Genomic DNA, 22,206 nt, shown 5'->3' with positions numbered 1-22,206 from the left:
TAATTATTATAACTACATTTTTTGTGCAAACCTAATTGCCAATGGAGAAAAAATTTGTACGAGATCGTAGGTAAACAATTTTCATTAACTGATCATGTTTCCGCCTTCATAACCGTCCGTATATCAAGTAGCAGTACAATGTGCATGCATCAAGGTTGTATTACTGTCGTGAAAAAGAACGTATTAACCATAGTATTTTGATAGCTCTTATTATAAAAACGATATTCAATATGCATAAGCCAACCCTTTGCGCCTTAAACAGATATCCTTGAATAAACTGCAGCGCCTGATATTCTCAACAAAAAAGTCTCTTTGCATAATGGTGCACATTTCCGGGCTGCAAAGTTTTTGCCCGTCGTATGCCTTTCCTCCTCGTGTGCATTTTCGTCGTCGCCCTCTTGACTGGAACTCACTCCAATGAGTGAATGGCCGCCATGTTGCGAGCTCATTGAAGGAAGGCCCGCCCACGAACTCATTTCAGGATATTTTTAGGACCTCCGCTCTGGCCCTTTACTCTTCATATGAATTCATGCTATTCATTATTAGATCTTGAGGTTCACAGTTAATAAAGTTGGTGGAGAACGCCTGGATTAGGGTGAAGCATCCTGGGATGTTCATTCATAAGGAAAGGCCTTCTGTTTACTCACATGCGTGGACGCCGGTAGAAAAATTGTCCTGGCAGTGCCACCCCTGGGGCAGTATGTTGCAGGGGGTGGCGAAGAAGCTTTTGCTTAAACTGTACAACGGTAATGGTTTCGTCAAAAATTACTTTTTTTACTTGTTATTATCTTTTATTTTTGATCTTCAAAGTAAACTGTTGCTATTCGAATAGCGAAAATAGTTGGAAGAGCCATTTCCCATAAATTTCCATGAGCCAGGGGGTACCTTTACCCCCCCATGCTCCAATGAAAGCAACATGTTTGGTTACTTGCTTCGGGTTTCGCTATTTTCTGCTCAATTTTTAATGATTTTTACGCATGCGAACTCGCAGCGAGAAATTATATATCAAGATTATCGTTGAACTCCAAAGTTCAAAAGTCAAGTAATCCACTATTCTATCGGGAGCTATGACGATATATTTTGGGGTTTCGTATTTTTTAGCTGCGGTTGGAAATTTTAATACCGTCCCGGTTGATATAAACTATTCTAATTTAAATTGTGCATTAAATAATTTTTATTGGTAAGTTCCCGTTTACATTCATCCAAGGCGCTCTCATTTAAGTATCGATGGCTTCTATAAAGTGGCGCATCAAAACGATCTTCTCAAATAAAATTCTTCTCAGGGTTGCATCCAGAAACCGTGCTTCAACTTGCAGCAGAGCCGAATGAATGCTGCACGCTACATACATCCAGACTACTCCAAATAGCTCCAAATTGGTGGGGGGCAATGTTGCCACATTTATTTTGGGCTAGATTGATGACGTAGACGAATGTTGCGACATTACGTGCCCCTAGATGCGGGCATCGAAAGGAACTAAGGGAATCTGGTTCCGTTCATTGTGCGATAAGTGTCGCTAAAAATTGGCAAATCTATCATTGAGCACCTTTATGATACATGCTGACGAATCTGCGTGCTCAGGAAACTCACGGCGCATTGGCGATCGCCGATGATTGGCGGCTGGCCGCCGCCGGGGAAAGCCAGTCGGTGCCCCGGACGCCGAAAAGGCACAAAGTTGGGTGGAAAGAGTGACCACATCAAATTTTATGCTGGACATCCAAGTTTCGGTGTTGTCTTTATTGATGACTTTTTAATAAAATGTTATCACATGTTACAATTGTTGTTGAAGAAGCGAAATAAACGGAAAGGCAGTATTGTAAAAAATAGTGAAATTATAAAGTTGCAGGCGTCGTCACTGTACTTTTCCTGGACAATTGTATTTGCAATTAGTGTTTATTAGATTTTTGAAGTAACAGTAAGTTCCGTTGCTCACGATTGCCTTCGTGAGTACTTTTCCTGGACAATTGTATTTGCAATTAGTGTTTATTAGATTTTTGAAGTAACAGTAAGTTCCGTTGCTCACGATTGCCTTCGTGAGTACTTTTCCTGGACAATTGTATTTGCAATTAGTGTTTATTAGATTTTTGAAGTAACAGTAAGTTCCGTTGCTCACGATTGCCTTCGTGAGTACTTTTCCTGGACAATTGTATTTGCAATTAGTGTTTATTAGATTTTTGAAGTAACAGTAAGTTCCGTTGCTCACGATTGCCTTCGTGAGTACTTTTCCTGGACAATTGTATTTGCAATTAGTGTTTATTAGATTTTTGAAGTAACAGTAAGTTCCGTTGCTCACGATTGCCTTCGTGAGTACTTTTCCTGGACAAGTGTGTGTGTAAAGTGTGTTCATATTATTTGTTGAATTAAAAGTGAACGTTATACACCTCTTGACGTTAGGAAAGAAAATTTTGCGCACTCTTTCTTGTGATGATATTTATTGCTGAATAATTCTTCACGTCACCATCGCAATTCGTTATTGTGGTTGACAAGTATACTCGCACAACTGTCGATCGCATTGGTGTAGTTGGATGTATTAGACATTAATGTAATATATGTATATGGCCGATCGAAGAGAACGGACAAAAATTGACAGTCAAAAAACACAGAAACACATAAAAAAAGGGGGACACTCACAAAATTTTAGCAGACGTTTCAAGGGGTTGACCCGCTATCTTCGGTGCCTTCAGTTCACCTTCACGGGCAGTTCACCTTCGGCACCGAAGGTAGCGGTTCAACCCGTTGAAACGTCTGCTAGTTTTTGTGAGTGTCCCCCTTTTTTATGTGTTTCTGTGTTTTTTAACTGTCAATTTTTGTCCCTTCTCTTCGATCGGCCATATACATACATTATCGCTTGGTGCGCTTTCCTCAAGATTTTACATCACTGTAATATGATAGATATGCATTGCATTTTAACGCACAAAGATATGCGTGACATTAATAATGAGATGAATATCATGAGTTATCGTAAACGAACGGAGAAGCACTATGCCAGTTGCATCGACCCTTCCCTTAAACTTTTACTTATCATTTATGTGATAGCATAAATCATTATAGGTAAGTTTTCACGTAACCGAACATCATTTTCAACGGATCGTAAGTGCCATTACTTAAACTAGCAGTAACTGAGTATGTATTTAGCTGACTCGAAGACGGCTTATTTGTTTTGAGCATTTTACGCAGTTTTTGGATGTCAGAGGCACAAAGCGGGCGATTACAACTTTATTTGGGCACTTATATGTATATAATGTTAATGGTTTTCAAGGCAAGCCACCGTCCATACCAAAGTTAATGGCTATTACAATGGCAAAGCCGAAGAGGATTCAGCATAGTTGTGTTGACAGTAGTTATTCCACGTAAAAAAGTATTTCACAAGCATCAAGGCGATGTCCCTAATTTTTTTTCTTCAATGATAAATGGTTTTCAAGGCATGAAAGGACCCGTTCAGAAGTTAATTGCTATTAAGACGGTGAAGCCGAAGAGGTTTCATTACGGTATTGTTGACAATAGTTGTTGGTAGTTATGTTAGGTAAAACGAGTCGATGGTCGCTTGATTTCATCAAGCGGGTTTTGGAGGGGGTGGGAACATATTTGTGTCACGTGTGTTCGAGAATTGGGTCCATAAGTTGCTTAAAAAGCGAAAAAAAAACACTCACAATGTCGTTTAAATGGACGGAATAGACGGACAACACGCATATTCGCCCTCAACAATATTTAAGGTCGTCTTAGTAACCACGATGATATAAGCGTTGAGAGTACGTTTTGAATTGAATATTTACGTAATGGAGAGAAATTCAAATTTAATGACCATGTGAAATATTGCCGATTTTCGTATTTTAGCCCTTACCCTAGGATTGTTGCACCTCCCTTTCTCAATGTCAGGGTTCGAACCCAAAAAACTTAAACAAATTCAAACATACTTTATTAAATTAACGGACTAAAACCAATTATTACCAATACCCATTGAAATTACTTATCGATATCAAATGAAAACCATGGTTGTCATGGAGTCTATAATATAACTAAAAATTGACATTACCAATCAAGCACTACCCTGAAAATTTCGGACAGCTACGATCAATAGCAAAGGAGAAAATGAGACATATCGATATAAATTCATAAGGATTCATTAATCATCAAAATAATAAATGTGGATACAGCTTCCTTGTCTTAGCAAATTGTTAAACCTTATATCACCGTAACTTTATAAATAAGTCTGAAAAATAGCTATATCGAATCCACACTTTGATCGATCATAAATACGGTTCTAATCATTTGATTCGCTTGATTTAACTTTTGTCGGATATAACACATTAGTAGTTGTATTATGCATGACTTTCATATTCAAAACTTGCTTAACAACAAAGTTATTAGCGAATAAAGCGTATCCAAGGAGATTGGTATCGATATAACTCGCACGTGAATCAATCGAGTGAAATGGCCATCATTTTAAAAGCCGACCTTTTTGACAAAAGTATTACCCTGAAAATTTCATTCATATAGCTTGATTGGTTGCTAAGATATTCAAGATTGTATGCTCCACAAAAAAATGGCGACAATGATTTTTCGCATGCAGGATATTTTTCAGAATTTTATCATAAAATTAATCAACAGGGTTACGGGGAAAGAAGGGTTAATTGCTACGGTGCGAAGCACCCTAAACGGTTTTTCACGGATATTCCAAATTTTCATATGGCACATGTATCAACGCCGAAATCCGAGTTTGAAAATTCGCCCATCACGACAATGTAAAATCGAAATCGTTTATTCCTCGGAATTGTTTCGGCATATGAAAATTCCAAGATATCCAAAAAATCAACCAAAAAATTTTCCACCTTATATTTCAAGGAATTTGTCGTACGATTATTGCAAGTTAGTCAAACAATTCCTGAAATTTTCCCATAAGGAAATCATTGGAAGCGTTTAAAAAATAATTAAAAAAATACTAAATATCAATTCGTCGCAATAAAAACCACACCAATAAATCAACCAAAAAATCTAGTTTATGTCCAAGGAATATCATGTTCCGCGGTCACTTGAAAATACTGATAAAGAAATGAAGATACATAAAAGGTAAAAATGTTTAGTCCCATAAGGCTCCCATGTTAATTCAAGTCGATATATTATGAAAACTAATCGACTTTTTTAAGTTTTAAGATATTTCCTTCTGATGATTTTTTTTTTTTTTACTTTTACGTCCGATATTTCAATTACCCACAACTATCACAGTTTGGGCTACTAATTAGTATCAATAACACAATCAGTGAATCAAATTCCAGCTATATAGGGACTTAATATTTATTCAGTATTAGCATCAAAGTCGGTTATTGAAGCATTCCTATTATATTTTTATGCAATAAGAAATGGTTATAATGAGCTTATAGCCCTTTAAACGACAATAGTTATGAATAATTAATGCGAGAAGATAAGCAGACGAAACCCGGCGGCCATATTACTTGTAGCGAGTAGTATGCCATGGACCTCACTAGACTTTGCAGCGGGTGATCGTAGCGATGCTCGGGATCGTAGGATGCTGCTGGATGACGTATCCAGCAGTATTGTGGTTTCTGGATACGGCCCTTAGAGTCTCCTCATTCATCACTGCTTTCTATTTTCCGAATCCTAGGGGCCAGATTCTAGCATTGAGGGATGATCTACCTTGGGTAGTAAATACAAGAAACGACACTTGAGAATCTCTAGTACTCAAATCGTGAGTCTAGATTGCCCGATTTAAGGCCATTTCCAACCGTTTCATCTCGTTCCACAGTTTTGAAATAATCTCCGAACCTTAAAAGGCGTTTTATTGGCAAATATATTAATTTTTAAGTCCCGGGATGTCGCAGAGTTACTCCGGGCGGAAAGTTATTTTTTAATGGAAATTCCGTTCAAAAGGAAAGGACTGAATGTCGGTAAGTCTGCGTGCATTGAAGACAGTTATGTACACCACAGCCAAAGTTTTTAACGTTTTTGGGGGAAAAAATATGCATGATGTTTGCAGGGAAGGAATTGAAATAGCGTGAAATTCTCAGCATGAATGAACTGCTCAATTACATCGGATCCCAACGTAGTGCCCATGTACAGCGCAGGTGACACGGCGCGGTGGAGCGCAGAAATAGAGGAAACTCTCGTCAAATTCCTTTGTTTCCGTTTACTCTCACACAGTCGGAAGCTTTAATAAGTGCCCGCGTCTGAAAATTATCAAGTAAAGCTTTTGTTTCGTTTCCCTATCTGAATGTACATTTTAAAGTACAGAATAAGGAAATTGGATTCTCCTAAGGATTTTCTCGGGAAAATGTACTCAATGATATCGTGTTTGGTATTAATGCTAGAAAGCTGGCAAATTTTCTACGACTCGGAGCTGCTAATAGATAGGGAAGCATTTTTTTAACGTTAATTTATTTAAATAATGAAGAATCATAATCAATGCAGCTTTTGTAAACACTAAGGTAAAATCGGCATCTGTATTATGTGCCAAGCAATAGTTATATAACCCTGAAGTAGAAATGGATTTCCTGCTTACGCTTTGCGTAGCATATATACTACTTTTAATGGAACTGGGGCAGAATTATAAGCATCTCTAGTAAACAGCTGTGAACTCTTTCCCGTGAGCATCATTTCCCATCATCATCATCTTTTATGTGGCCATGAGCAACAAATATAGTTTCCTCTGAAGCACCGTTGGTTTGCAGGGGGATTTATCGTTTACATGAATCAATGAAAAGTATAAAAATTACAGCATTTTACAATAAACGAAAAGGAATCCATATGCAAGTCAATTAAAAAATGGTAAAATCATTATTAAAATATAATTAATATTTCGTATAGCCAAAACATGTAATTGAAGGAGTAGTTTCCAAACTTGGTATTTTTATCACGTAGAATGCATAAGCCACTGATATTCCAAAAAATGTGGTTCCGTTGAAAATTCTATTACATGTCTATCAATAGTAAGAAGAAGGGAATTAGTTAAAATAGAACACAATTCATGAATTAATCTGCCATGTATTGATTTCACGTGAAACATCACCCATCAGAAGAATCTTCTTCCCGTCATAAGTTAAGTAGCCCACCAGGGATTGTGCGTAGTCATCCTCTTGAAAAGTCTAAATTTCGCCAACTATTCACCTTTCCTTCTCAATCAACCCTTTCTTTCAGCACACCCTCACTCTTTCCTCATCGTCAAAGAGCTCTCTTAAATGTTCCACCCTATTGGTCATAATGATTTCTTTTGATCTCCATCAATTCTATCCCAATCTAGCCTCACTATCAACACTCAAAAAAAAAGACAAACGATCAATTTTTGACATTTTTATCGATAACAGGAAAAGCACTCAATTATTTTCCTCATTGATTAAAATCAATAGGTCTCTGGACAAAAATTTAATATCCCTTCAAATATTAACTAAAAATCGTAAAATATAGTCAAATTGTCATTAGTGCCTCTTTAACGCACTTATTTCACGTATTTTCTTAATAAATCACAAAATAAATGACCGTAACAGTTCCACAAACACACCCACTTCAAATTGTAATTCCATTGGTCAGCCGGAAAGTGATGTCAGCTCATGCAATCGTGTGGGAAATATCAGTCGCGTTGCGCATTGTCACCAAAATTTTCGGTTTATTTAACGACTTTAAGTAAGGTTTTATTTCTTACATATCTTTCGGAGCTTTTATCGTAAAAAACAAACGCCACGGAACCTGATTTCACCAAGACTGACTCCGGAAACTTGCCGAAAATTACAACAGCAGCAACGTTTACTTACATAAGCAACAGCAATTGCTACGTACATGCTGAAAGCCGGGTAGTGAAGATGCATAGGTATGGAAATATAATATTAATGGCTCTTGTAAAATAAATATTAAATGTGTTTATGAAATTTAACAATGAAATTCCATTTATTAGGGTCGGACGAGAAGATTACGCTGACGACGCCATTGGCACAGTCTAAATATATGTTTAGACTGTGCCAATCTGACTGTGCCTGTGTTCGATCTCGTGTGTGCCCAGAGCACATATAAGACCTGCTAATAGTATTATGTGGAGGCACGAGTTTTTGAGGAGGACGGTGAGGTTGAAGTTAAGAACCTTTCTTGCAATGATTGCATAGCTAGTTCTGAGAGCAGTTCAAGTATTATGTATGCAGGGCTGGGCAAAATTGAAATGCACAATACCTGTGACTTGGGTGTTTGAAATCTAAAACAGTATTTGAAATACTTTTTGAAACAAAAAAATACATTTGTATGGAAACTAATTGTAAGTGATCTTAAAAAAAATTTTTAACCTGTTTTTGCTCGTAAGGATAGTTACAAATAGTACTCGAGAAAGGTATATTTTATATATATTTGAATTTTTAAAGTAAAACTTCTCAAATGTTGCTCTATATGGTTGCATTATTCTCCTTGAGGAATAGAAGTTTTTCATAAAGTGTCGGACAGAGATCCCATCGAAATGGATAAAGTCAGCAAGTGTAAAATCTTTCCACTGGTGAAGATGAGTAGATTTAGGATTGTGTCAAATATGATAAACATTGTGTCAATATTAGAATTCATTTTCTTCATTCATTCACATTCGTCGGCATGCCATCTCATCCAAACAAATCTTCTTTCAACGTCTTGGGGGACCATATGAAAATATTTATTTGGAGCATTTCTAGCCGTATTTCTGCACTTAGGCACAATACAGTACTTGAATATACGCTTCTACATATCGAGGAATAACTACGACACGAAAAATACGGCGTAATAACCACAATATCTCGACTGTAAACTTCAATAATGTGCACGATCATTATTCAAGATGGCGGCGGTGCGAATTACGTTTGTCTTTGATGGCTTGTAAGAGGTATCTTAAATGCTCATAATAAAAAAATGACTTTACAGCCATATTGTTACAACTTTTAGCTTAATAATTACACCTACTTTTCAGAAACGTCTTTACCTAATTAGGTGTTCAGAGACCTATTGGGTTTGTAACCATGATGTGCATTATCTAATGATATAAACGACAAAGAACCAATCTTAGGATTATTGACCAGTGATTATGATGATTGTGAATTCATACTCATCATTGCATTCCATTACACGTGAGTGATAAATTATTTCATAAACGCACCCAATGTCTGTTATTAAATGTTTCAAGTAACTGAATTTGTCTGTTTAAACTTTTTATTAACTTTAATACAGATGTCCATATATTTGTTCAAGGGTTCGTAAATATTTTTGTTTGTCAAATGAACACCGCAATTTGGACGATCTACGATTCACAGCTTGTACGTGAAATTTAAAATTCCTTTAAACCAAAATTAATCGTTACAAAAACTCAATTTAGCTTTGGTGTATTGGATTTGGATTTAAAATTAGTTGATGTATGCAATGTTATAACTTTTTAGGAATTAATGAAACCTAGTACATGATTTAAAAAAAATTTACTTTACCTGAATATGCTCTGCACATTTTAACTGTGGTCACGCTGATTGAGTTGTTGTCACTTTAAACTTTAGCCAGATATGTGAATTGCGCCATCGTTTTTTAGCTAAATCTACGCTAACATCGGTTGGAACTGAATCCGACATAAGCATTTTTATACTTTCATGTGAAATGGGCAATACCTACATCTGAAATCGTGGCCCTCGCATAATTGTGGAAGTATTTGCAAATAAATAATTTTCGCTCATTTAATGTGTACTTTCATGTAATTAGGGACGTTTGTACATAGGAGGAAATAAACTTGAATGTTCTGATGCCAATGTTTCCTTCACATAATTTTTGATGCTTTTATTAAAACCAGTAAATTAATGAAACCTAGTACTTGATGTTTATGACATTTTTAAAAATTGACTTTACCTGAATGCGCACTGCACATTTTCATGGTCGTCGTGGTTCCACAGTGTATCACTGATCATCCGGCTTCTCTTATTTCTTACGGCTCACTTCGAATTGGCCTGACCTGTGAAACCTCAGATGAAAAGAGGCCTGCTTTAAATAATGAAAAGAAATAATAGAGAATTGCGGCTATGTTTGCGATAACGGAGAGCGCTTTTGCATTGCGCCTAATACGGAGAACCTCTCTATCATTTCTAGCAAAAAGGTGTCTGAGTAAGTAATCGAAGCATTGGCAAAGAAGAGGGGATCTTAGAATGACAATATACCGGGAGTCATTTCACAAAATTTCCTTCAGCATTCAGTTCTGTGATATAAGTAGAGTATAGTAGAGATATAAGTAGAGTAGAGTAGAGATATAAAAATACTTTTGCAAATACTTTTGCAAGTTCTTCACTTCATTCTCGTGCTCCTCATCTTCTCACTCTTCCGTATGTCTCAATAAAATATATGAGTGGAGAAGTTTCGACTCGTGCGTCGGGTAAATGAGATGCGGTTCAGTTCAACGTATGCAGCCGCTATAGGGTGGAAGTTCGACATATTTAAATAAAAGATGGCAGCACTTTTCCACAATATTTTAATGCGCACGGCGCAATGAGCCGAAATCTGAGGAAGAGCTGCTTCTCCGGGTGATGAAAGGCATAGTCTTTGCCAGTCTCCTCCTGCCAAGTCAGCGCATCTTCATTGATGTCGGTGTGATTAAAATGGCCTTCCCTACCCAGCCGAATAAACCGATACCCCCCCAGAATGACGTCGCCTTTTTCCGCTACTGCTTATTCGATAGCTAAACTCGCTTGCAAGTGTACTCAAGTACTTTACTAAAGTTAAAATACTACACAGAGGAAAACTCATTCAATTCCCTCGATTTTCCATCTCTCTCGAATCTCCCGAACTCGCGCGACCCGGGTTCGAACCCTGGACAAATGAAATGAAATTTTCGAGGTGCTTCGATTCACTCTTTTCATGCTTGGTTTTCAGATGGATCTGCCAAGAGCTCGGTTTCTTCCTGCTCGTCTTCGTCTTCCAAAAAGTCGGCCAAGGACAGCAGTGGCGGAGGCTTCGGTCTGCAGGCCCCCAGACTGCGGGCCCCCAGGATCTCGTACCCCGACGAAGCCGATGCCGGAAAGGGTGAGAAAGGAATCAGTGTGCCCACCCCATACGCACCTGTGATAACGTATCCGATTCCCGTGCTGTGCAGGCGTGAGAAGCATCCGCGAATATCAAATGGTTCGAGTGAAACCACCGACATAGCAAATAACTTGAAGACTAGGGAGTTGAGAGTAAATATTAAAGGGAAAACTGGTGTTGATGGGGCAGTTTTATGTGCTTTTTTTATGCGTACCAATAGGATAGAACGTGCCTGCTATCCTCATTTGAAAAGCGATTCTCTTCCTGACAGGTTGAATGAGGATTAAGTGAGAATTACATCTTTCGTAGGAACATTGCTGTTTTCATACATTGTGATTTTTTCGTTTTTTTCGCAAACTTTTTTTTTTCACTAAGAGCAAAATTTTAAAAAAAATATTATTTTTTTAATAATGCTACATCTGCGTGACATTACAGGAAAACTTCATTAAATTTGCAACATCGCTGATTTGAGGTGTCAAGTGTAGAAATTCTAATTTTTTTATTTCGATTTTATCTGCTTGAACCATAATTTGATAGTGGTAAAACATGTATGAGAAAATTTTCTTAGTGTGGAATTATTTTTTCATTTTCTGGACCATTTTCTCTTCCCTTTGGCCACCGACACATTCCCCTAAAAGGAAATCACTTCTCATGGCGAGCACGGAAACTTTATCATGATATTGCCAAGACATCTTATTGTCTGACTTACGACGCTTCTCGTACCCCCATTTCCTGATGATTTGTTTTAACTATTCAAATTTTGTTATCATTCATAAGTTATCAAGTAGGATTACTGTTTCGGTATGACACTTTCCGTATACATAACGACAAACGTGGTACGAATTAAATATTATATTCACTTTCACATGGAGACTAGGATGATATCCATTAGCCAGCAAATTCTTATTCTATAACTAGCTGACCCGACAGACTTCGTCCTGTCAAAAAAATTTGTAATGTGGCAGTGTTTTGTTCCTACCTTTTTTATATTCTTTGCAAAAAATTATCCTGAACAGAACCGTCACCCTGGTAATAATTCGGTGTGAATTAAAAATAATTAAATAAAACACTATAAGCATTTAAAAGTAAGTAATTTTAATCATGTAAATCATAATTATTAACAAAAATAAAATTAGTTCTATTTTCATTGTAGTGCTTTGTGGTAAACGATGTTTTTTGTTTGATTACCTGGCGCAGAGACAAACAAATCTGATGATTTTCCAATACGGGAACAGGCAACATACAATTAACCATGTGAGAAACATGGGTTTTCCAAATTAATACCACAAACACTTAATGATTGCCCCTGGGACTTGTTTATGGTGATAGCAAAAGCAAGCCGCACTGGAAACTGTAGTCGTTTAAACTCAAATGGCACATCAGTCGGAATCATTGGGATGCGCGGTATGAGAACATCTTCTCCTTTATACTTTCCTTTCAATATAGTTGCTTCTATCACGTTGTTTAGTAGTTTTTTATCGCTAACCGTGTGCCGTTGCAAAGGCGCGGTTGGTTGATATTTCGCAACATTATAATTACCGATCCAACCTTTAATTGAAGATTGTGAGGTGGCAATCCTGGCAAATCCAGCGAGTTTAAAAATTCCGGTGGATAGTTAACTACATCGTCTTGGTTAGTTGCCGAATCAACTGATTTATATAGCCTCGATTCGCCTGTAATTTGTTCTTGAATTTTGAAATTTAATTCATTTGCATCAATGTTTTTGGCTGCCAATATAGCTCGTTCGCTTAACCAATCATGGTTTCTGTAATTTTGAGCAACATCTGGAAATACCTTCTGAATGAGTTCTTCTTTTGATTGAGTTAAATGACAAAAACTTTGAGGAAATTTAATGCATCCAGTCAACATGTCAATAGGAAAATTGCCATTACCAATGTCAATGAGTTGTTTAGAGAATATGTTTCCAGATTGGTCATTTTGCAACTCAACACGCATATTCTTGCTTAAATGAAGTACTTTGACGTATTTCCACAAATTGGATGACTTTAGACATGCGTTGAGTTCATCAGCTGGCGTTGATCGTGGAGTCACTGGCAATGTTTGACGAAAATCTCCTGCTAATAAAATCATTGCACCACCAAATCGGTTCTGATTGCTCCATAGATCTTTTAAGGTTCTGCCTAAAGCCTCAAAAAAATTTTTATGTGCCATCGTGCATTCATCCCAAATGATCAATTGACATTGCTGCAAAACCTTTGCCATTGCAGAGTTCTTCGAATTGTTGCAGGTTGGAGTTTCATTGCTTTGCATATTTAATGGCAATTTTAGTGCTGAATGGGCTGTTCGACCACCTTCAAGCAAAGTTGCTGCGATTCCCGACGAAGCGAGTGCAAGTGCAATTTTATTTTGTGGATTCAATGGTATTAATTTCACTTTACCATTTGCGCAACACAATCCATTGGCTTCGTTTTTGTATTTTGATGCTTTACAATGTGAGCAAACCGAGTTCATAGAACCAATAACAACACATTGGTAGTTACTGTAGTCAATTGACACATCGTAACTGAAAGCAGCTCGATTCAAATTTGCGCGATTATTACTTGAAAGTCGTGCTCGCGCTTCACGTGTTTGTGATATCCTAATTCTTTCATGTTCATTTCGGTCGTCACGTTCTTGTGCAGTACGATTAGATCGGTAATTAGCTTGGTTAGTAGCATTTCGTGTTCTTCTACTTAAATTGCCTCGTCTTATAGGAGGCATTATTAAAATATCGTGTCACATGCAATAACTTTTTTTCATAGGTAGATAACAAAACACTGCAAACAAAACAAAAGCACACTCAGTAGAGTATAACAGAAAATCCAAGAAAAACAACACCGGCAAAGGCGGCAAATCGACATTGACAGTTGTTTTTTTAATTTGTTTTTTTTTAAATCTGATATGACTTGAAGTCAAATCCTTTAAAGCCATACCAATGTTTTATTTTTTTGTCGCCTGCCGAAAGTAAAACAAAAGAAATAATATCGCGAATCCAACCAAGTTGTTATTATTATATTTTGTGACTATTCAATTTGGTCGGGTCCGCGATCACTTTTTTTTAGTTTCGGAACGCGACATTAAATCCTCCAACGACGTATTCTGTGCTCCAACGCACACACGCACACTGTTTTGATAGATATGATTGAATTTGAACTTTGTATAGCGGTAAGAAAGTGCAAATTTACTTTTTGACGTTAGGAACACACCTACATTTCTTAGATAACAGTGAGTGCTTGTAATTTAATATGAACTTTATTTAATAATAGCAATAAAGCTCAAATTGATTCCACGTTTTAGTTAGAAAACGTTTGTATGTGAAAAAGAAAAGGGCTGTTTTTAGGGTTTTTCCGGCAATTATTCGATTTTTTCTCGCCGTAAGAACCATCCTTGGACTTCAACGAACATTTAAAAAAAAGAATTGGCCAAATTGGTCCAGGCGTTGTTGAGTTATGCGCTTACCAACACATTTTGCGATTCATTTTTATATATAAGATATTAATTGCGCAACACGTTTATCATTTATGAAATCTGAATTTTTCTTCTAAAACGTATAATAACATTCTCATCGAACATATTTGAGATTTTCAATAATATAAGTAGCGTTAGGCCGCTATTCTGTTAAAAATCATCTACATAATACCCCGCAAGCCACCTGAAAGGCGTGTGGCAGGGGATGTTGTGACACCAGCCGTTTTTCAGCTACAAAAAATGAAGTGCTCTAACGAAGTTGGGACTAGCGTTTATTAAAGTCCTTTATGGTTCGGGGGAAAAACGAATTCCCATATCTATCCGTTCGGCAAAACATCTCTCTTAATTTATCGCTTCTATCGGGCCTGGAAATATAGTGTGGCTCTAAAACTATGTTCTCTCTGTCGCTCTTAAAGATATCCATTCTCAATTGTTCAAGCAATTTAAGCCTAGCGCGCAGCCTCCGAGTCTCCAGCGGCTCCCAGTCTAATTCGCATGAACATCTGGGTATCACTGTCTGTACGCCCGTAGCAGTTTTTGACGACACGCGCAGCCTTCCTTCGTATTTTATTCAGTTCGCGGAATTAGTCTTTCTGCACCGGATCCCATACGCTCGCTGCATATTCAAGGTGCGGTCGGACGAGAGCAAAATAGCACCTTTCTTTTACTTTCTCATCCGAAAATCTTCCCACAATACGCTTGACGAATCCTAATTTCTTCAGGGCTATGCCGCAAATATTCTTTATATGTGTTCCCTACGTGAGGTTCGAGGTTAGCGTAACTCCCAGGTTCATCACTTCGTCTGATGCCTTTATGTTATACCATCCATTGCATAAACATGGTTAGAGTTGGACGAACTCCGCAAGAAATGTACCGCCATGCATTTGCTCACATTAAGTTCGAATCCCCACTCTTGGCTCCACAAATGAACGTTGTTTAAGTCAGATGATAGAATTTCATTGTGAGAGTGATCACTAATTTCGCGATAGATGACAGCGTCGTCATTTAATAAACGCTTTTTACTTCTAATGCGGGAGCAGAGATTATTAATGTATATAATGAAGAACAGGGGGCCTATTACGCTTCCTTGTGGAACACCTGATGTAACTTTTACAACATCAGAGCTAATTCTGTCCAGAACTACGTTTTGTTTACGATCACTGACAAAGTCGCGTATCCAGTTTACAACTGTTTCGTTTAATCCGCATGAATGAAATTCGTATAAAAGTGTGTTGTGAGGTAAATCGTGTTTTTGAGAAGTTTTTTTTTTATAATACAACATAAGGTCTCTAAACTCAAGGTCTTCTAAAGTGTTCTTCTTGCAAAATGCGTCGTTTATATTAATTAGAAAGTCGTCATGCTATCGAATATTATTGATTTTCCCTGGGCTGTTTCCGTACTCAGCATTAACTAACGACTCCATAACTTCCGAATTGGATGAGATGAATATTTTCACGTCAGAATTTCATGATAATTGAACATGCTCTCGGATGGATCTCACAAGACCCGGGCGATATTTAATTATCTCTTATAGAGCGGAGAAATTGGGGATCTAGACTAAACCCAAATTACCCCGGAGTGAAAACCTTTTCTCTCGTCGTGTGCACGAAATTTTCTCGTACTTGCTTCGTTCTGCATGCAGAAATCTAATTTAAGAGACCACCACGTAACATTCTCTGTTCTGAGAGTACCTATAACTCCAGCGCTTAATTACGCGGTCCGAAGAGCAGTTTGATGCTTTCTCATATCTTAAATTTAGAAAAGAGATTGCCTATGTTGCGACCGAAATGTCTCGGTGTCCCTAATGACTATTGATTCAAAGATTGATTTATGGCGATAAAAACATCTTCTTCACTCTTTGGGAAAATGACGTGATTAAATGTGCATTGTGGTCCCTTGTTCATTCAAAAGCTGAGTTTTACTTGTACAACTGAATACAGAGCAATGTGATTTAATATTTTCAATTGAAATGAAGCCATCTTTGCTAAAATTACTTCTACAGATAAGAATTAGTTTTTAATTGCATTCTGGTGCATGACAAATTGCTGATGTTTGTTGATCTAGATAGCGATAGATGAATACGAGGTGTGCTCAGAAAAGCACGGGAATATTAGTTTTTTTAGAAAGAATTTATTTATCGCCTGCAGTATTTTTTTTTCAAAATCAAAATAGATGCTATGCACTCACATTTTCCACCGCTTTTCCTCCTCGGATTTTACCTTTATGTCATAGCGATATCTTTTCATGTAACCTATACTTATACAGTGACGGCCTTTTAAGGTTCTGCAGAAGAGTTTCTCTGGTTTTCCACCGGTTGATGTTTTCCATGTCTCCCGACATTCTGACCACCGACTTGCTGATCTTCCTCAGGGGATCTTCCGAATGCCGTTCTTCGAAATTTGTCTAGTATAAATAAACCCCATCCGTGGTCAGGTGTCACCTGATTGGTTCACGGATGTTGTGCCTTTCCCGCCATTTTTGTTGCATATAATGGATTTGATTATTGGTCTCCAAGAGTTGCCTGGAAAATTGCTAATGTAATGTCAAAATTCAAAAGTGGAGAAAAGGAACAGCCACCTAATTACAGATCGATATCTTTAACGTCCATCTCATGAAAAGTCCTTGAACACATCGTACTCAGCTACACCTAGACGCGTAAAACTTGTTAATGAGAATTCAACACAGATTCAAGAAAAATAGATCATGCGAAACCCAGTTAGCGCTTTTAGCCCACGATATTTTAGCCTCGGGAGAAGACAACATTTCAGTAGACGCGGGTTATCTTGATTAAAAAAATCATTTAATAAAGCACCCCACGGAAAGTTAATAACTAAACTGAAATCTCACTGCCTAGATGAAGATGTCATTTCCTGGATAAGAGAACTTTTGAGCCACCGCGTACAAAGAGTAGTGTTAGACAGTGCAGTCTCCGAAGAGGTTAGAGTCACCTCTGGCGTCCCTCAGGGTAGTGTCATGGGGCCACTCATATTCCTTATTTATATAAACGACATTGACGATGTAGTACACAGCAAGGTACAATTATTTGCAGACGACGCTGTACTTTACAGAGAAATCCGTTCCAGCAAAGATATAAATGAACTTACGAATGACCTTGCTGCTATCCAAGCGTGGTGCGATGCATGGCAGTTACCATTAAATTGGAAAAAATGCGTCATAATGAATTTCTGGAAGAAGAATAACTCCCTACAACGTAATATATAATTCGGGGTACCCAATTAGAGACTGTTGAATCCGTGAAATATCCAGGAGTTAGACTCAATAATGATCTATCGTGGAATAAACATATCCGAGAAATAACCGGTCAAGCTAATCGTAAAATGGGTTTTGTTAAAAGAAAGTTAGGAAAGTGTGACGACAAAGTGAGAGAAATTAGCTACTTTTCCCTCGTGAGACCCCATTCAGAATACGCTGCCAGTGTTTGGGACCCTCGTGAAAAAGGCTTAATAACAGAGTTAGAACGCGTGCAAAGAAGAGCTGCCAGGTACGTGAAATGTCGTTACGATAGTCTTGTTATTGTAACTGACCTCTTCGATAAACTCGGATGGGAATCTCTGTCAGACCGTAGACTAAACCTTTTGCAAAAATTCAAGAGCAGTGTCTTTTCTAACGAAGTTAGCCATATCTTACGGATGCCAACATACTACGGTAGATCAGATCAGGTACCTAAAATAAGAGAGATAGACTGTAGATCAGACACATTCAGAATGTCTTTTTTCCACGATCAATAAGAGAGTATAAAATCAGCGTTATAACAAATTGATTAGATAACTTGTATTGTAGCCTACTAACTTATTTTAGACTAAATTCATGTTTCTCAATTTTATGATTATTTCTAACAGCATGTGGTAGTGCAATATGTTAGTATGCGTGACGTTTTTTGGACCGTGTGGTGTGCATGTGGGAGTCCAATTGCATGATGCATGCTGGTGATTGATCACCCCCTGCCAAACACCCTGGAGGTGGCTCGCAGGGGTTTTTGTAGATGTAGATATTGATGTGAGTGGGTTTACAGTATATGATGAAATAGATTTGGTTTTCTTTGTTCCGGAAGAATTCAATGTCTAAGAAGGGAAAGGAGCGGTTCTTTCCAGCCTCACGCGTGAAGTCTATGGAAGGGTACTCATCGCTGAACTGCCCCAGGAAGTGCTCGATAGGGCAAGAGTCATATACTGCGAATATATCATCAACGTGCCTATACCTGACCCATGGGAAGTATGGGAGTTTTTCCCGGCAAGGTTCTTCAAAGAATGACATGAACAAATTAATCAGGAAGGGGGATAATGAATTACACATAGTGGTGCAGAAATCTTGTTTGTAACTAGCCTGGTTATAAATGAAGTAGTTTTGACTCATCACAAGGTTGGTATTCGTTAATGATGTCATCTGTGAGGCCTTTTTATGTCAACAATTGTTAAAGGAAATTCAAGGTATCTGTTATGGGTGTTTTTTTGCATGTGGCGGTCCTCTTGCATGTTGCATTATGGTGATTGATCACCCTCTGCCAAACATCCTAGAGGTTCCTCGCAGGTAGATGTAGATTTACCTTAGAACGACAGTAAACGAAGGATATATGTTTCTCTTTATCTAAGAAAAAATCTCCGATTTTGCCAAGTAAGTTAAGTCTATACTTTGTTCGACACTCCTGTAAAGATTATCATCCTAACTTGCCTAACATAATGGAAACGCGTCACTTTTTGTCACAACAAATCATCACAAATGTGGCCGTCCTGCGCTGTACTCGATTTCAGATATCAGTTCTACTTCATCAAGGCTGTAAAGGTTGGAGCAACTTATTGTAAGTGAGGCCTTGTTCGAGTCAAGCAGTTAATGTCTTCTTTATTGGGTAGGTAGTGGTAGTGGTATCAGATGAATCTTTCATATCATGACTTTCTTTTCATAAGAAGGATATAAATTAATCCCACAGCTCCTGTGTCATACATATCGTACACCTCGCGAACTAAATGTTCACGTTCGTGTGTATACTGAGGTGCATGTACATGCATGAATTTTATGGGATGTATCTCAACTTGGAAATTAATCTCGACGCAGAAATTTTGCTCGTTCCTGTTTGAGAACATGTGACAAAATATCGAGGATGAACTTAGAAGAACTTGAGTCTTAATTGCTTCTTTGAATGTATTTGTCTTCGTCTGAGAAAAATCTTGTGCATGTTGGTGATGACCTCTGTTAAACACATTTGCAGGTGGATTGCAGGATAATATGCAAATATGAATGTTTTGCATGTCCCATGCATGCACTATGCACATGATTTTCTTCATACATTCTTACAAGCAAGACCCACATGTACCTTATTCATTTTAGCATGGAATTCTCTTTAACGCTTTAGATTTTGCATAATGTAAGCATACTTATTCCATTCCGTAGCCCCATGGTTGAGAATGACGTCTTTGAAATCAGTGGATTAATGTGACTGCTATAACCCTTCAATACCCTTCTTATGGAATAAATATACTAGGGATGAGTCGATTCCACTTTTTTTCGATTCCGATTCCAATTCCAATTCCGATTCCTTCAAATCGATTCCCGATTCTCGATTCCAATTCCATCGATTCTTATTCCTTCTAACAAGTGGGATTTTGATTTATCTGTAGAATTGCTGTCATTGAAATTTAAGAATTGAAAGGAATAAATAACTAGGGATGGACGGATCCAGGATTTTTGGAGCCAGATCTTTCAAAATGGATATTTTCGAATCCAAATGCATTTACAAATTCCTGCCATTAAACAAAGTCATTATTCAAGTTTATTGTGGGTACATACAATCAATGGAATTTTTTTATAGATTTTCATACACATTTTAATATTTTTTATGAATAAAAAATTATTTTCTGGGCTTTCAAGTTGTTTTTTAAAAACTGCTTTACATATTCAGGGCCTAAACTGTTACGCTTGGGTTTGGAAATGAAAGTAGGAAAAATCTTAGGATGAACCACTGACCAGTGGCATAGCGAGAGGGCCCCCCAATGAAGTTTTTTCTATTTTGAAGGGCGTTAAAATTAGTGTGAAACCCTCTCCTTTGTACCCTGTTGTTTAAAAATTCCGCCCCCCCTGGTTTTGGACCCCTCCTTAACAAAATTCCTGGCTACCCCCCTGCCATCAACTGAATTCAAATTAACCTCACGCACGTTTCCCCCGAATTTTACTTTCTAAACGCATAGGGACTTGTGTTTCACCCGAAAATGCTTCAGTATGGTGAGGTGGATTTAGCACATCCTCGCGATAATTTACGCCACAGTGCACGCACACGGCATTCATTAGTTCTCCTTATCTCAATGGAAATGTTTATACAAAATGAAAGACATTTTTATCGGTGTATCATTAAATTGAATTGTAACTACGCAATTAGCAACACAATTAACAGTATTTAAAACGGCATTATCGTCACGTACAACGAGGTGCTCAACCGCTCAGCATGAGGAAGGAGTGGGCAGCAGAAGCTCGTAAAGGAGAGGTGGAGGGGAAGTGGCAATGGCGTAGCCAGAAATTTCGTTCGGGGGGGATCCAAAACCAGGGGGGGAAATTAAAAAAAAACAGGTCACTAATTAATAGGTTTTAAACTAATTTTAACACTTTTTATAATCGAAAAACTTAATTTGTTAAAGAAAAATTTTGTAAATTCCTGATTTTTTAATATTTTGTTTTCTTTTGTGAAGGACAATAATTGTATTTTTATATTTCGAGGGGGGGGTCCGGACCCTCCCCCTGGCTGCGCCACTGGGAAGGAGCGCCTAAAGGAGAGGTGGAGAGGATGGAGCGCGCTCCCTCCGTATTTCACAAACAAGGCTACAACTGAGGTAGTCAAGGCCGAAGAAGTCAGATCTTGCTTCAGTGACGTCGTTGCCTTCAAAGCGAAGCCGGGCGCGCTACGTGATATACATATGTAGTTGGCGTTTCCAATCCGTCTCTAATTGTTTGAGGGATTAATTCTGCGATTGTTTCTTTGAAAATTGTGCTGTTTGGACAATGTAGAATATCAGTAAAGTCTAATTGTAGATAGAAAACTGAGTGGCAATCAATTAGAGCTGAAAAGTAAACAGAAATATCGTCAGGAATGCGTCTCGTTTGGTCTGATTCTTTTTTAAATCTGGTGCATGTCATCTAATTGTCGAAACTATCAAGATATCTTCGGGCCCAGAAAGTCACTTTCCTAGCATTTGTCGTCTAGAAACGCAGAATTGAAGCAGGTAGGCAAAAAAAGGTCAGTTGGTGAGACGAGGTAGGGATGAAACACGCTTAAATTTTTTTAGTGTGATTTGATATTTTCCTTAGAAGACAATAATTTATGGTCCGTGTGATTTCGGATACGAAAAAAACAACAGAGGCACGGGCTGATGGACTGCTGAGGGTGGTTTTCTGAGATCTGCGACGTAGTTAATTTTGTCGTGGTTATTATCCTACGGCTCTGAGATTCCTCCGATGATTGTTCAATCTCTTGGAAAGAGTCACACTATGTGCCAGTCGTATTTTGCTTTATTTGTTTTCTGGCTGAAAATCCTGGCCACGGCTGAAATTCTACTCGTAACCTCTGCGAGAGCTTTCAAACAAAACGGTTAATGAGTAGGACAAGAATCGCATGCGACGACGCATTCGAAGAGAGAATCGGAACTCTTTCCACCCTGATGGGGCGTTGCATTCACTAAATCTATTATTTAAAATTTCGGATCCAGATCCGATGTCTTCCGCGACTTTGGATC

This window comes from Ischnura elegans, chromosome 1, assembly GCF_921293095.1.
Source record: "Ischnura elegans chromosome 1, ioIscEleg1.1, whole genome shotgun sequence".
NCBI lineage: Eukaryota > Metazoa > Arthropoda > Insecta > Odonata > Coenagrionidae > Ischnura > Ischnura elegans.
Note: the sequence above shows the minus strand (reverse complement) of the source record.